The sequence below is a fragment of the Protopterus annectens genome, chromosome 14.part0, assembly GCF_019279795.1.
Source record: "Protopterus annectens isolate FY-2018-M chromosome 14.part0, PAN1.0, whole genome shotgun sequence".
In the NCBI taxonomy this organism is placed as follows: Eukaryota; Metazoa; Chordata; order Ceratodontiformes; family Protopteridae; genus Protopterus; species Protopterus annectens.
Genome location: NC_056748.1, coordinates 131,524,219 through 131,539,812, shown reverse-complemented (window position 1 = coordinate 131,539,812; position 15,594 = coordinate 131,524,219). Strand labels below are relative to the sequence as shown.

At 42.5% G+C, this 15,594-nt stretch overlaps 1 protein-coding gene across 4 annotated transcripts in view; it reads left to right on the top strand.

Moving 5' to 3' along the window:
- The window catches only part of ZDHHC6 (zinc finger DHHC-type palmitoyltransferase 6), a 762,509-nt gene that overhangs the window by 100,619 nt on the left and 646,296 nt on the right, over positions 1-15,594 (top strand). Inside the window, exon 1 of one of the 4 annotated variants that reach the window (XM_044055848.1) lies at positions 13,683-13,893. The exons of the other annotated variants lie outside the window; for them this stretch is intronic. The gene's annotated coding sequence lies outside the window, so the exon portion shown is untranslated. Of the gene's footprint in view, positions 1-13,682; positions 13,894-15,594 lie in introns of those variants that run through there. 4 annotated transcript variants of the gene reach the window in all.

The window sequence follows — 15,594 nt, the reverse complement described above, 5'->3', positions numbered from 1 at the left end:
CATTCACATGTTTGGGAATTAGTTAAGTTTAAGTGGTTTGAGATGATTATGGAATTTCACATTTGTTTAAGGTCAGGTGACATTTTCTTCCATAGTTTTGAGACTGAGTTAGAGTAGACAGGATGCTGTTGATGTGTTTTACACTTTTGTGGTTTGTGGGCATGGCTTTGTCCTTTCAGTGGGGTCTCATCCACCATTTGGATATATGCCAGTTGATGTGAGCTGAAATGGATGGGAATTTCAGGTCTCACAGAGTATATGAGCAGTCTTTAGCTGGGAGAGAGTAGGGTGATTAGGAAGCAACGGCCATTTGAGGTTCTGGATTGCATGGCAGTGATGGGTGGAGCTGGGAAGGTTCATGGCAAAGTTAGCTGTTTTGTTGTAGCACTTAACATAATTTCAGTTGTATATAATTTATATTTGTGATTTTGTGTATAAATACCATGTGTGCATATGCGGGCGCACACATATGTATATGTGTATATATATATATATATATATATATATATATATATATATATATATATAGCTGATGTGAGTATATGATTCAGAGACAAAGTACAGAAAGATCGGAAGCCAAGATGTAAGCAAAAAACATCAACTCTAGATCTGTTGAAATTACAAAGAAGAGATTTTGCAGTGTGGCAAAAGCCACTTATATACTCCGACTCAAGAGATTGCACAACAGTGCAGGAATGAGAAAAATTACCCTTAATAAAATGTACAACCACACACGATAAAGTATTCTTACATGCCAACCAAAAAACAAATTGATGAACAAAAATAGATCTGTCTGTATGTATATTTTTTATATACAAGTGAATGTTACATTATGTGTGTGTGTGTGCATGTATGTATGCATATGTAAAGAGAGAGAAACACGCACACACACACGCACACACACACACACACACACACACACACATATGTGCACATATAATTGTGTGTGTGTTGTGGCCACTCTGGTGTTGGTCTTTGTCTTTAAACAAGCAAAGTATATATGAATGTTAAGTTGTCTATCTCGCCTTCATTCTTGCTGGTTGGGTTCGGAGCCGATCCTCGGCTCCGACTCGGCCATCTTCAAAAGCTTGAGAGTTGCCTACTGGCTCGAGACCCCCCTATATCCCATGATGCCTGGTACTAGATACCCAGATCTCGTTTGCCGCTTCTGCTGCGAGGTTGCCTTTGCTGGCTCGGGTCATATTTTTCTATTTCTTGTTGGTATAAATATAAAAATTTTATATTGTAGTTAGTGTTTTCAATAGTTATTGTAGTTTTAATAGTTATAGTTACCTATCGGTATTTAGGCTCCTTCCTTGGAAACTCGTTTTTTGTTAGAGAGTTCCCCCCCCCCTTCCCTTTTTTTTTTGTCTTCTTCAAGGTAGCCGTTTTTAGTTAGAGGCTAATCCTTGTTCTTTTATATAGCTAGTTTGTTATATTAGAAAATTGTTGTAGTTCAATAGGTATATTACCTTTTCGTAGATAATAGGTGTGTGTGCTGTTAGGGTGTGGTAACTTGTGTTGTGTGTGTGTTTTTTACTAGTTACCTACTTCCCTTCTGTTGTTTTTTCTCTGTACTTAATATTTTCCCTTTTACAGGAATGTCTAAAGATACGAAAGTATCTGGATTCAAGAAGTGTGACTCATGTTGACAGAAGATGTCACTGATAGATGGTCACACTTCTTGTGTCTACTGTTTGGGTGCCCTACACCTGCAGGACTCTTGTTCGGTGTGTCACACCTTTAGTCCAAGAGTCCTGCAGAAGCGTAGGAACAAACTAATCCTTAGGGGTTTGCTCAAACTTGAAGGGTCACCGGCTAAGGCTCAGCCAGTTAAAACCCTCCAAGCCAACGAAGCTGTCGGCTCCCAGTTTGGAGCCGTCGTCGGGTGTGGCGTCTGCTTCAACTTCGGTTCTGGCTGGAACCGAAGTACCTGTCTCCCAGTCAGCCTCGATTCTGGTGTCGGAACCGTCAGGGAGCCGAAAACGCTCTAGATCTCCATCCCTAGAGTCGATACACTCGGCTCCGGGGTCGCCTCTATTGGAGTCGGAGCAAAGTCACCGATCCCACTCTTCTAGGTCTTCTAGACTATCTGATCACGATTTGGAGAGAGTGGTGAGCAGGCTTCTAAAATTGCAGGCCCTGGCTAAAATGTTATCCAGCCCCCCTCATCGGGGTTCAGCTCCACCTCTCTCTGCAGTAGTTCCTCCTTCGACTCACCCCTTGAGTTCGGAGCCGGAGCTTGTTGGGGTTTGGATTGTGGAACCGTCGGCGCCGATACCTACCCTTTTGATTCCGTCATCTGCTCCGATCGCTTCCATGGTGCCGTCCTTGGAGCGATCTGAGTGCCGGGACTCCCTTGTCTGCTCTGAGGAGGCGAGTGGCATCGGACCCTTGTCTGACCCCGTTCTCCCTCTCAGAGCTTCGGTGCAGTTGAGTTTGGCTCCTACATCTGCCTCGGAGCCGTCTCTCTCGGTGCCGGGAAGGATTCTGGTCTCTTCGGAGCCTTCTCCGCTATCAGGAAGGGGCGCCTTCGAGGTCATGAGGAGTGTGCTGACCTCTAAGTCAGCCCCACGATCAGCCTCATCGACTCCTCCCCCCATGGTGCCTGCGTCTGCCTCTGCCCCTCCTCCAGACCCCAAGCATGGGGAACAAGCGCTCCAGGGCACCCCATTGGGTGTATCATCCTCTTCCAAGGCCTCCCTTGATCATTCAGAGGAGCCCCTTCGAAAGAGGAAATGCAAGAGGAAGCATGTTGACTCCCCTGAGTCTGTCACTTCAGATACCGACTTAGAGGATTCGGAAGGGTCCCCGAGATCCCCCTCTGAAGATGTCTCTTTCTCAGACATCCTTGAGAGTCTTAGGCAGAGGGGGAACTGGACTACCCTTAACCCTTCTGAGGATGAGTCCATATTCCTCGATGCATTTGGTTCCCGACCCTCCACCTCCTGGGTGTCTCCGCCTTTCGATCCACTGATGTCGGTGGTGGCTCGGAAGGCATGGTCAGCCCCAGACACAGTGGAACCAACATCCCGAAGACCCACAGGACAAGCAATTTCTGACTAAGGGTGTCCCCATTGATGCTATGGTGGTAGCAGCGGCCACAAAAAAGGAGTTGGCTGAAACTTCTTTGTCTGTCCATCCCCCTAATAAGGAATCTAGGACGATGGACAGATACGGGAAGTGGATGTTTTCATCACTGACTTTTTCCATGAGATCGCTGAACTACTTGTGCCACTTTACCTGCCTTCAAAGGGATCTCCTTAAAGAGCTAGGAGATACCCTTCAAGATCCATCAGCTGTGGGGGCCCAGGCTAAGGTTGCCTCCCAGCTGGCAACTCTTAATTCGGTAGTAAACTCCTTCATGCGGCTCATCTCTTATGCAGCTGATGGTGCGAGGAGGGCTGCAGGTACAGGTGTGGCCTTGAGAAGGCATGCTTGGATGCGGCTGTGTAACTTCGCAGAACCCTTCAGGGCGTCTTTCACCAACACCCCCTTTGACGGTTCTGCTCTTTTTGGACCACAGGTGAAGGATACCCTTACCAGGTGTGAGTAGGAAGGCAAGACTCTCTCTGCTGTGGGAGTCCGTTTTTCCACTCCTTCTAGACTGTATCCCAAAGGTCAGAAGAGTGGGAAGATGTGGTTCTGGAAAACCCAGGGAGCCGTGCCTGACACACGTGGTGAGTTTCCCTCCAGGGGCAGAGGAGGGAACAACAATAGACGCTGCCCTCGGGGCAGAGGAGGGTCCGCAAAATCAGGGCAACAGAGAAGCTTTCTCTGGCAAGCCCTTCTAGCATCCCTGAGGTGCTACCTAGCTGTCCACCTTCAGAGGCAGTCGGGGGAAGATTTTCGCTGTACCCAAAAGCCTGGCAAAGTATAACACAAGACAAATGGGTACTGTCTGTCATATCCGGAGGCTACAAAATTCCCTTCTTTTGCACCCCTTACATTCCCAACAAATCCCTTCCAGATGTTCCACCCAATCTTAGGGATCAAGCAGTTCAAGAAATATCAAAACTGCTAAGGAAAAGAGCCATCCAGACAGTCCCAGCAGACCAGCAAGGATCCGGAATTTACTCAAGGTTCTTTTTGGTACCAAAAAAGACAGGAGACTGGAGACCCATTCTGGATCTCAGCAGACTGAACAGGTCTGTTCAAAGAACGAAGTTCCGGATGGTCACGCTACAGTCCATTTTACCCTTTCTGGGTCAGGGCAATTGGATGTGCTCCATAGATCTTCAGGATGCGTACTACCATATCAAAATGGACAGACGATCCAGAAGATTCCTCCGCTTCCGGCTGGGAGCCAGTCATTATCAGTTCAGAGCTCTGCCCTTTGGTCTCACCACAGCCCCCAGGGTGTTCACCAAATGTTTGGCAGTAGTTACCGCTCACCTGAGACGGCAAGGATTCCAGGTGTTTCCGTACCTAGACTACTGGCTCCTTACTGCTACCACCAGACATCACCTGCTGTGAGCCAGAGACTACACCATCCAAACTTGTTCCAAACTAGGCATCACAATAAATTTTGAAAAGTCTGCTTTGTCGCCTTGTCAATCTATTACTATAGGTGCAAACTTAAATACAAAGGACATGTCAGCGAAGCTTCCATTAGACAGGATCCTGTGCAGGTCCTATTAGGATGCAAGAAAATTCAGGCCAGATTCGACCTAAAAACTTTGGGTCTCATGGCAGCAGCTATCATACTAGTCCCCCTTGCTCGTTTTCATATGAGGATTCTTCAGTGGATGCTGTTCACCCAATGGTCTTTCCAGCAACTTCCAATGTCTCACATGATAATGATCACACAGACATGCAAAAACTAACTTGCTTGGTGGATGGTTTCCCCATCAGTACCCCAGGGCAGACCATTCGCTCTTCCTCCCCCAGTGGCTACGGTGACCACGGATGCCTCCCTGATCGGGTGGGGGGGCATTTTTAGGGCAGCACAGTCCAAGGCACCTGGCAGCCTCACGAGTACCATCTGCATATCAATGTCTTGGAGATGAGGGCCGTGCTTTTAGCATTGCAAGCCCTTCAGGACTCTCTTCCTACCGGGACCATTGCAATTCAAACGGGCAACATGTCAGTAGTGTGGTACATCAACAAGCAGGGTGGAACCAAGTCCTACCCCCTATGTCAAGAAGCACTCAGACTCTGGCAGTGGGCGATCTCTTCCCAACGGTTTCTGATAGCAGCGCACATCCGTGGGAGGTCCAACGTTATAGCGGACAGGCTGAGCAGAGCTATTCTCATGCCTCACGAGTGGTCTGTCAGTCAGACAGTGGCGGACCAAATCTTCCGCAAATGGGATCAGCCTTGCTGCAACCTTTTTGCCACCCCCTTCAACAGCAAGTGCAACAATTTTTTCTCTCTTCTCCCACTTCCCGGACAACTCCCCCAGAGATGCTCTAGTTCACGATTGGCCTCAGGGACTTCTTTATGCATTCCCTCCGTTTCCCCTGATTCCCAAACTAATACAGAAAGCTACCATATTGGGATGCAAGATGATCTTCATTGCCCATTACTGGCCTCGGCAAATTTGGTTCCCGTTCCTGCGTCACCTTCTGGAGCAGCCCTGGAAACTGGACCCGGTTCCAGACCTCCTGATCCATCAATCGGGCAGGCTGCACCAATCCCTTCAGTCTCTCCAGCACACTGCTTGGTTGCTCCACTTCCAACCTTAGCCAGGCTTCCGAACATCTCCCACTCGGTGCGTGAAATCATCTTATCGCATAAGTCTACCACTAGAAAGACTTATGCGAGTAAGTGGAAACGTTTCTCCTTCTGGGCACAGGCTAGAAATATAGATCCCTTTTCAGCCCCTGTACACCATATTTTGGATTTTTTAGCGGAACTTTTTCATGCTGGATCTTCTTCTGCCACTATTAGAGTTCAATTAGCTGCAATTTCTAACTTTCATACAGGCCTATCAGATACTAGTATTATGTCCCATAAGCTTTGTAAAGCCTTTCTTAAAGGGACTACATTAATCAGGCCCCCAGTGAGAGATCCCCCGCCTCCGTGGGATCTAAATTTGATTTTAGCTTCCCTAATATTGTCCCCATTTGAACCTGCAGCTTCTTGTTCTTTGAAGTTTCTGTCTTGGAAAACCCTTTTTTTCGTTGCAATTACTTCAGCCAGAAGCATACCTCTCAACTTCTTAGAGTAAGAACTCTGGACAAAGCTATGAAAAAGTGGTACAAATAGGGACAATTTTTAAATATTGTTCTTTCAAACTTAGAAAGTTGATAGAATAACAGGGTTTGCATTACCTTGAATTTTCTGAAGGGTATGAAGTCTAAAACTCAAATGTCTGTCATTATTTTCTAACTTTAATGTTAAATGATGTGCCACTAATTTGCCAGAAAGCCACAATTTTATGAAAGATGGACCAAAAATATAAGGCAAAATCTGGGCATTCTGTGAAAATCTGTACAGTTGAGAGGTATGGCCAGAAGAGTTTCTGAACTTCAGGCTCTTTGTGTTCGCCCTCCTTATCTAGTTTTCCACAAGGATAGAGTTTCTCTGAGGACTAATCCTTCTTTCCTTCCAAAGGTTTCTTCTGAGAATAATTTGAATCAGTCTGTTGATCTTCCTGTGTTTTTTCCAAACTATTCCACCAAGGCGGAGTACAAGTTGCATCAGTTGGATGTTCATAGACAGTTACGTTTTTACTTGCATAGAACCAAGCAAATCAGAAAATCAGACCAGCTGTTCCTGTCCTATGCTGAGGGTAAACAAGGTCTACCAGTATTGAAAGTGACTTTATCCAGGTGGTTGACATCTATTATTACTTTGATATATCAGCTAAGGAATAAAGAGCTTCCTGCTAAACCAAAAGGTCATTCCACTAGAGCTCTAGCTACTTCAGTGGCTTTTCAGGCAAGGTTACCAATGGAAACTGTTTGTGCGGCAGCTACTTGAGCCAGTCCTCATACCTTCATTTCACATTATAAGCTGGACGTGGCCTCCAGGAGTAGAGCTGATTTTGGTTCCACTGTTCTGAAGAGTCTGTTCCGATGAGCCACCCAGGATTGAGGTGCTAGGGACGCTGTCCCAAGCAGCAAGAATGAAGGCGAGATAGACAACTTAACATTAAGAAGTTATGTACCTACCATAACATTCCATGTTAGTTGTCTTCTTCTCGCCTTCTTTCTTGCGTCCCACCCTCCATCCCCCTATCCTAGTAGACTGAGAAGAGTTCCTTATGTTTTCTTTCACTGGCTGAGTCTTCTCTGGCTATTCCTTGCTGACTAGTAGTCTCTCCAGTAGGATTTATGCTTTCTAGGATAGGATTCCTGTATTGTTATGTCTGCAGTTAGACTTTCCAAACGAGATCTGGGTATCTAGCGCCAGGCATCATAGGATATAGGGGGGCCTCGAGCCAGTAGGCAGCTCTCAAGCTTTTGAAGATGGCTGAGTCGGAGCCGAGGATCGGCTCCGAACCCAACCAGCAAGAAAGAAGGCGAGAAGAAGACAACTAACATGGAACGTTATGGTAGGTACATAACTTCTTATTACACACACACCTCATTCTTAATGGATGATGTACTTATAGCTGTGCATTACCAAAAAATTCTAATGTTGGTTGACCATCACAGATATGCTGTGCTATGTTAAGGCAGCCGTACAGATGTAATGATTTTAGCAGTGTTTTTTCTTGCTGATGTGTCTTTATTCCATGTCTTTGTCTTGAGTCAGGAGAAATTGGTTTGGGGTATCAGCAGTGTACTTTCTGTGCTTTTCCTTTTGCTGTACATTAACTCACATTTGAAATTCTTAACCCTTAGCATGAGTCTAGAGTCCCCCTTGTTTCCGGTGTCTGCTTCGCTGTCCTTGAGCCTGCTGATAATTGAATCACCAGCATCTTTTTTGCCGCTGTATGCTTTTCAGATGCAGCCAGAGTGACTTCCTCATTTTTAAAAAAACTTGATAGGTTTGCTTCATTGAGGGTAGTCTTGTGACTACTGGGATTCACTAAAACAGTCTTAATATTTCCATGATTAATTTAGTAGATTAAATTGGGATTTATGCAGAAAATGTTTCGTAGCTAATTTTTATGTATTGTAAGCTGCAGCATAAAATGGGAAGTTGTTGTAGAACATGAAAGATGCAAATTTCTAGTACACTGTAAAGACGGGTGGCAGAGTTTGACTGTGATATGCATGAGTAGTTTGTAAAGTGGAACATATGGCAGTTAAAGCACTTGTAAAAAAATGGTTCTGTTAAGCAGTAGGTAAAACTGTCTGAGCTTGCCTCTGAGTGGTGAATGTTCTAATAGGAGCTACAAATGGATTACTGACAGATGGGATGCTCAGTAGTGACTCATTGAGCCAGATTTGTACTAAAATATGAGTAATTGACTCATGACTTGGTATAATGTACTAATGATCACTGCCTTAGCCATCATTATGGAGCCGCTCATGTGGATGAAGAGTGGGTGTAGGTGTATTTCTCCTGGAGTAGATAAATGCATTGTCTGTGGTTAGGTAGCAATTTATAAAAAAACAAAACAAAAGAATTTTCTTTTTAACTCAATAGTACTGATGTATAGTGTTACTGTATCACTTGAAAACTCCATTTCCTTTGTCACAGCGGAGTATAGAAGGCATTTTAGTTAATGATTTCGTACACAAAAATGCATGTATGTTGCAATGGTAGGAGAAGACTCTGGCATCATATAGGGTACATTGAGGAGAGGTTGAAAAGAGCATGTTTAGCAACTCCTGAATCCAATAAACATGTCTAACTTTAAGGAGGCAATATTAAGCAGAGTTCATGCATTTGGTATTACTTCTGTAGGTGAAATCACTCTGGCAGTTAGTTTTGCCATGTTAACATTGAAGGAGTGGTTGAGATATGGCTTTAATTGCTGAAATTATTGGACATTGTTGGAGTTTCATGGCTAACAACTGTTCAGTGTTGTATGGAAGGCTGGGACTTGTTTTCTTAATTGTCAGACTGTGACAGTGGTTCCACCTTTTCTAAACGGTGTGTGAGTGAAAGCTTCAGTTTTAGATGGGTCCCACTATTCAGTCTTCCTGGAAAAGCATGTGTTAGACTACTTAAAAGAAGACGTTTTGTAATCTTCTAGCCTTTGATTTTGGAGGAGAAGTGGGGATTCCATTGTTTTTATGGAAACAGTAGGTGGAATCTTTCTCCTTCCACAGATATAGGAGGAGTCATGGGAGCTTGCTAGTACCATGTGTGTATTTTGTAGACCGGGAGAAGACGTAATACAATGTACCCTCATATTTCTGACATGAAGTGCTACAACAGTAAGTGGTACCAGGGTTGCTTCTGTATGCCAATCACTGTCTAAATAGGAGGAGTCAGTTAAATACATTCAGGGTTGGTGTGGTTCTTTGTCAAAGGTATATCTTGTCTTTCCTTCCTGTTAATAACTTTATATGAGCCGGATGTCAAGGTACAGCCGAGGTATGGTAGTTGGATTCATTCTTCTTGGCTGCAGATATTGCTACCTGGTATCCTCAAATCACTGTGATCTCCAACTTCCACTGAAGGAATTCAGTCCTGAGTGTGAAGAAGATAGAAAATCAGTACTGCTGAATCGGAGGTCATAGTTCTCACTCTGAAAAAATGTGGACTGCCATATGTCAGACGTTTACCTAGATCAGTTGGTGCCAGTGCCCTCAGTTGGCACGTGACTGTATAAGCTACGTAATGTCTCCCTGCTAAACTGTTGCAAATAATTCCTTGTTAAATAAAGAAACATTTGAATGCTGCTCAGTTAAACAGGTGAGAGAGTGATTGTGGCTGCTTAAATGAAAACAGCTACTCCGACTGAGTGCACCTGTTGCACAACAGTGATTTGAGCTACTTAACAGATTGCTTTTAGGGTAACCACCCCCTGTGCCCTGCCTTTGTAGCAGTCTGTCATCTGTAAGTTGCGGGAAACCTTACTTAGATGGATGAGTTTAAGTATTTTGGGGTCTTGTTCATGAGTTAAGGTAAAAGGGGTTTGAGACTTTACGATGGGAGTAGTTGTAGCAGCTGCAGACATTGCCTTGAATTTTGGTGAAGTGCGCTTAGTCATAAAATGATGCTGTCTGTGTACTCGTAAGTCTGCATCCCCGTCCTGACCTTTGAGAAATAACTGAGAAGGTGAAGTTATTGATACACATGACAAAAATAAAGTTCCTTTACATGGTAGTTGGGTTAATTCTCGGGGGCAGTGTGAAGAGTTTGGCAGCACAGGATGACCTTTGAGTACAGCCACTGCTCCTTTATGTTGAGAAGAGTCCTTTGAGGTGACATGAGCATCTTCTGAGGATGCTGCACAGGGATCACCGAGAGTAGGTGTACCAGGCATGGCCACTTGGACAAGGCCTCTTTAGCAGACCCAGGACACCTTGGTGGGATTACATTTTTTAGCTCTTCTAAGAAACATGGGGATCCCACTGAATGAGCCTGTTGCTAGGGACAGAGAGGTGTGATGTAGCCTATTTAGCTGGCTACCAACATAACAAGGCTGCCTATCACAAGTGGATCAACCAAAATTTTGTCTCGTATATCTGAAAAATAAACTCCAATTCAGAAAATCAAAAAGTGAACTGTAGCTCAAACTATGCCACTTAGTCTATACACTAATTAATGTAAAGAATAGAGGTTAAGGATGCTGATCTGTTGTAAAGATGTATCTGTATTTTATTTATTTGTTTCTATTTTGTTTACCTGAACGAGTCCGAATGGGCCATACAAAAAGAACCCCTTTTCAGTGGAGGCCTGGGAGAAAAGCTTCATAAGATACGTACACCATTACAACAGTATTGTATTTGCATTAAAAGTTACAGTAGTCTGTCACATATACAAACATGAATACACTGGTAGGTGATCAGTTGCTAATGAACAGCATCTTCATTAGGTAGTAAGAACTATACACACATTAAGGATAGAAGAGTGAAATTAACAGTAATGATAGAAGGTGTGTCAGAGAGAAGTATAGCAAGGTGAGTAACAGGTAAAGCACCAGAAATGTTTGAGATATCTATAGAGACAAGTATGCAAGTTATGAGTTGAAAAGTTAGGGATACCTGTGCATGAGTCTGGAACATGAGGGGTTAATGAGCCCGGAGTAAGACACTGATGTAGGTGCCATGTGGTTTGTGAGGGAAGTGAGGGAGGCGGAGTTTTTTTTTTTATAATGGGTGATTTATTGTTGGATGTATTAGTTAGAGCGTGATTACGCAGAAGAGTTTTTAGGTTGTTTTTGAAGTGTAGTGGGATTTTTCTTAGGCTGTTGCATGGTTTGTCTGCATGGCTGGAGTATAGTGCCTCACAGTGAGATTTATTGCTTTTGGTGATGGGCACAGGATGCGAGGATTCTGATGTGAGGAGCTCTGAAAGTGTGTGTCATTGCATCAGGGATTGAGTTAGTGGACATGTGTGAAGCTAGTAGAGTACATTGTGGGCAGTTTTTAGTTGTGAAAAGTTAAGTTGATTGGTAAAGTCCATCCATGATAGTTGCTGGAGTGAAACACAGTGATGGGTCCTGCTGGGGAGATTGGCTATAAATTTGTTAGCTTTTATTGTAACATGATTCTAGTTTATGAAGTTGAGTAGCTTGGAGTTGGTTGTAAGTGGGGGATGCATAGAGTAGGCAGGGTAGGAGATATGCAAGTTGCAGTGGCTTCCCGTGTTTGTATAGAGAGATAGTTATTTGCCCTGTAGAAGCTTCCTAGATTTTGGTGGGTCATCTTGACAATTTGTTGGATATGGATATCAGATTTTAAGGTATCATTAGTTGTGACCACTAAGAGTTCATCTGTGGATACAGTTTCATTTTGGATGATTTATATGGAGGTGGCTGTGAATGATTAACCCGGGATGGATTTGAGATTTTGAAGTGAATAACAGTAGCTCATTTTTTGAGGATTAAGCAATAGTTGGTCTTTGTCGAACCATTTTTCTATATTGAAGAAGGTTTGTTGGGTGAGGGGTTGGAGTTCAGGTATTGTGGAGGCAGACCAGGTAAAGGTGGAGCCGTCTGCATATTGTATGAGTGTGGTAAGGTGAGATGCTTTGTGGAGGTTATTAATAAATGTGTTTAATAGTAAGGAGCCAAGGATGGGGCCCTTCAGCACTCTTATGATGACTGCTAGGTAGGTTGAATGGGTTGTTTGCCTTTTTGTATATTGAACTCTATTGTTTAGGTAGCTGGAGAACCATCTGATGGCACTGTTGGTAGGCTAAGTGTTGCTGGGGTATCAAGTAATTTGGGGTGGGGTAATGTGTTGAAGGCTTTTGATAGATCAAGGAATAAGGTGGAGACAAGTTTGTTTTCATTTATAATTTTATATGGTTCAGCATGATGTGTTTGGGAGAGCAAGTTGTTATGTAGTAGTAATGAGAGAAGTTTTGAGTGGACACATCATTCAAAGATTTTGAGAGAGAGAAAACAACAGGATGGCTATTGGTCTGTAGGTGGGTATTTGAAAAGGGTTGTTGCCTTTATGGAGGGTTAGGATGATGGTCTTTTTCCAAGCTGTTGGGGTGTGGGCCTCTAAAATGAGTATGTTAATGAAGAGTGATACAGGATAGGCTAGGGTATTTGCGGCCTGTGGTAAGTAGTGTGAAGGGACTTCGTCGGCTGCTCTAGTGGTTTGATTTAAGTTTTGAAAGTAATTTTTGTGTTCTATGGCTACTAGTTGTAGGGAGAAAGATGGAGGGGGTGGTTGAGTAGAGGGGAGGAATTGGTTGAACAACAAATTGATAGGGTCTGAGCTATATTAATATTGTAGTCATTAAATTTGCTGGCAGTAGTGATGTCAGATTCATTAGGAAGTGGGCTTTGTTGGCAGGGTTTTCCTGGCTTGAGTAGATTATTTATGGACCAGAAATTGCAGTGCTGTTTGCATTGCACATCTTGTACGATGAGATGAGTTTTAGATTTGTCTAGGTTACATAAATGCCTATAGTTTTGCAGATTTAAAACCGTACGGTTTGTATGCCAGACTTTTCATGATCTTTCATTAGTTGTGTTTCTTGAGTCAGCAAAGTTCCAGGATTCGACCTTGTGCATTTATTTCTAGCTTGGGTTTGGGTATTCTGTATGGATGGAAATGTACTATTTGAAGTCTGTGGCATTATTGAGTGGTAGATATTTGAGTTGAGACCATGAGTGTTGTTTGTGTGCTTATGAAATCGGTAATATTAAATTTAATTAAGTTCCTGACTGTATTAAATTGGGAGTTTTTTTTTTTAATTTTGATGGATTTATGAATTGCAAAAGTTGGGTAGTGATCACTTACTACATCAGGTAGTTCTATGAAGCATGTGTTTTTGCCAGGTTTACCGGTCAAGATTAGGTCACTAATTGAGCCATTATTAGAATTTTTGTTGATTCTAGTTGGTTCTGTGATTAGTTGAGTAAATTTGATTAGGTTTATAGGGGTTGTACCAGAGAGAGAGCAGGAGTTAGCCCAGCTGATGTTGAAGTCTCCTAAACTGATACTTCATGGGCATCCACCCATATCTCCCATGATACTATGCCTTCATATAGACCCCATTTTAGTTTGTTTAGTTCATTAATATTACATTTCTGATATGGTAATAATTATATTTTCATTGAATGCAAGTCTTACAGTGCCTATTTTACTGTAACATTACCCTTGCTGTTTGTGTCCACAGTTGAAAACACCTTGCAGTCATGAGAAAGCTACTCAGTGGTCTTTTCAGTGCCATTCGCATGTTGTGTTAACTGGCCTTATCAGAAATACATTGCTGAAAGCATGGGTGACTGCAGGATGTCTTCTGTAACTTTGAAAGGTTAATTCTGAAGCTCACAGCTGTTTAGCCACAGCCCCGCTGTCCTGAGAGAAAAGTGCCGTGACTATTAATTGGGTAATAGCAGGGTCATGCAAATCAGTGGTAAGTAACAGTTTAAAGTTGGTTTGATTTATGGAGATGCATTAGTCACTCTGTCAAATATGTTAATTATTTTTGGGGCTAAAGTATTCAGTGCCATGCTGTGTTGAAGCCCCATTATCTTGAAGGGTATGTGTTAACTAGTTATTTTTTTAAAAATGTATTCAGTTAAGTGGGTAAACCAACAGAGCAGAAGTGACCCCCCCCCCCCCCACTCAATTTTGCACATTAGACAGATGGAGGCCAAGGAAAACAAACCTTGAACGCAGATTGGTGCTAAGTATAAAATAAATGAACTAACCAACCTTCCCCAACTTGGGGTTGAACTCGCAGCCCAGAATTTGAGTGTTTTGCTGATCATGTTTGAGCTAGTCAAGCTCAGTTCATCATGGTCTTCTGTAAAGTGGGGAATATTATAAGTAAAAGTGGTAAGCTTAAAGATTGGATTTTAAAAGTTGCAGAAGGTGTGCTGAAGTGACCATGAGCTTTTAAAGTACAAGCATTGCATTACCGTGTGTCTTAAGAGAGAGAGCAACCTACAGTGCGGTCAGTAGTTGTCCTCAGTAAAATGTTTCTTTAAGTGAATTGACACATTATATACCCTGTATTTTTTACCTGAACTGGTAAAAATATACTTTTCCATTGTTCACCTAAGGTTTAAATAAAGCAAGGCTTGATGTCTGGCTAATAGTGTAAATGCTATTCAGCTTCTAATTACCTAAGGAGGAAACATCTTTTTAGTTTGATAAACATGAAGTGAAGACAATCACGTTTGCTGTTTTGCTGTTTAACTATGAATAATAAGTACATTCTCCCACCCAAGTAGAAACAAGTCAGATAAATGAAATATCTGAGTCCAGGGGTTGGTTATTACTTTTATTTGTACTGTATTGGTGCATTACACCTGTGGCTTCTCCTTTCAGAAAATAATTTGGCTTGTGCATTCCCTTTTAGTGCAGATAAAAATCCAGACCCATGGACCTAATGTATTCTGTGTGTTTGTCTCTGTATAAATTACCAAGATATATCACATCCTTAAATGTATACGTAAAGGAAGGTTAATTTAGACACAAGTCGTATGTCTGTACCACCATATTGTTCATTATGTTATTGATAAATTGGACTTGACCTCAGTATATTCCATTTGTTCAGCAAATCATACTTATTATGATTGTGCTGTTTTTTTTTCTTGAATACATGAGGTATTTGTAGAAAAAGAATAAGTGAAAATATGTGATTTTTATTATTTCTTAGTTGCTTTGCAGATTTAGGAAAAAAATTATCTTGACCCTTTAAGTTAACAGCTCTCATTTTGTAGATAATTTGGAGCTAAACAGCTTTTGTACTTTGTGCAGGACTCCTAAAACTTTGCACTTAGAAACTGCTACCCTTTCTATTTAAGTACAAAGTGTAATAGCAATCGGTGCTCGGTAAATGTATGGGAGGCACTTAACAGCTTGAGATTCCCCAAAAGCTGTAGGCATCTGCCAGACAAAACAATGAGTTGTAGAAGGATAAAAGCTACTTTGAGCTGGATATCTGTTTTTGACATTATTTGTCTGAAGCCATGTGATATGGACGGTCTCTTCCTGTGTTGTCTTAGTTTCATGGGTATATACTGGGCTAATGACCACTGGGGCCTTTATAATCCTAATTGTATCACATGTTTATGTGCCTTAGAAGTTATCTTAAGGGGCATATGTA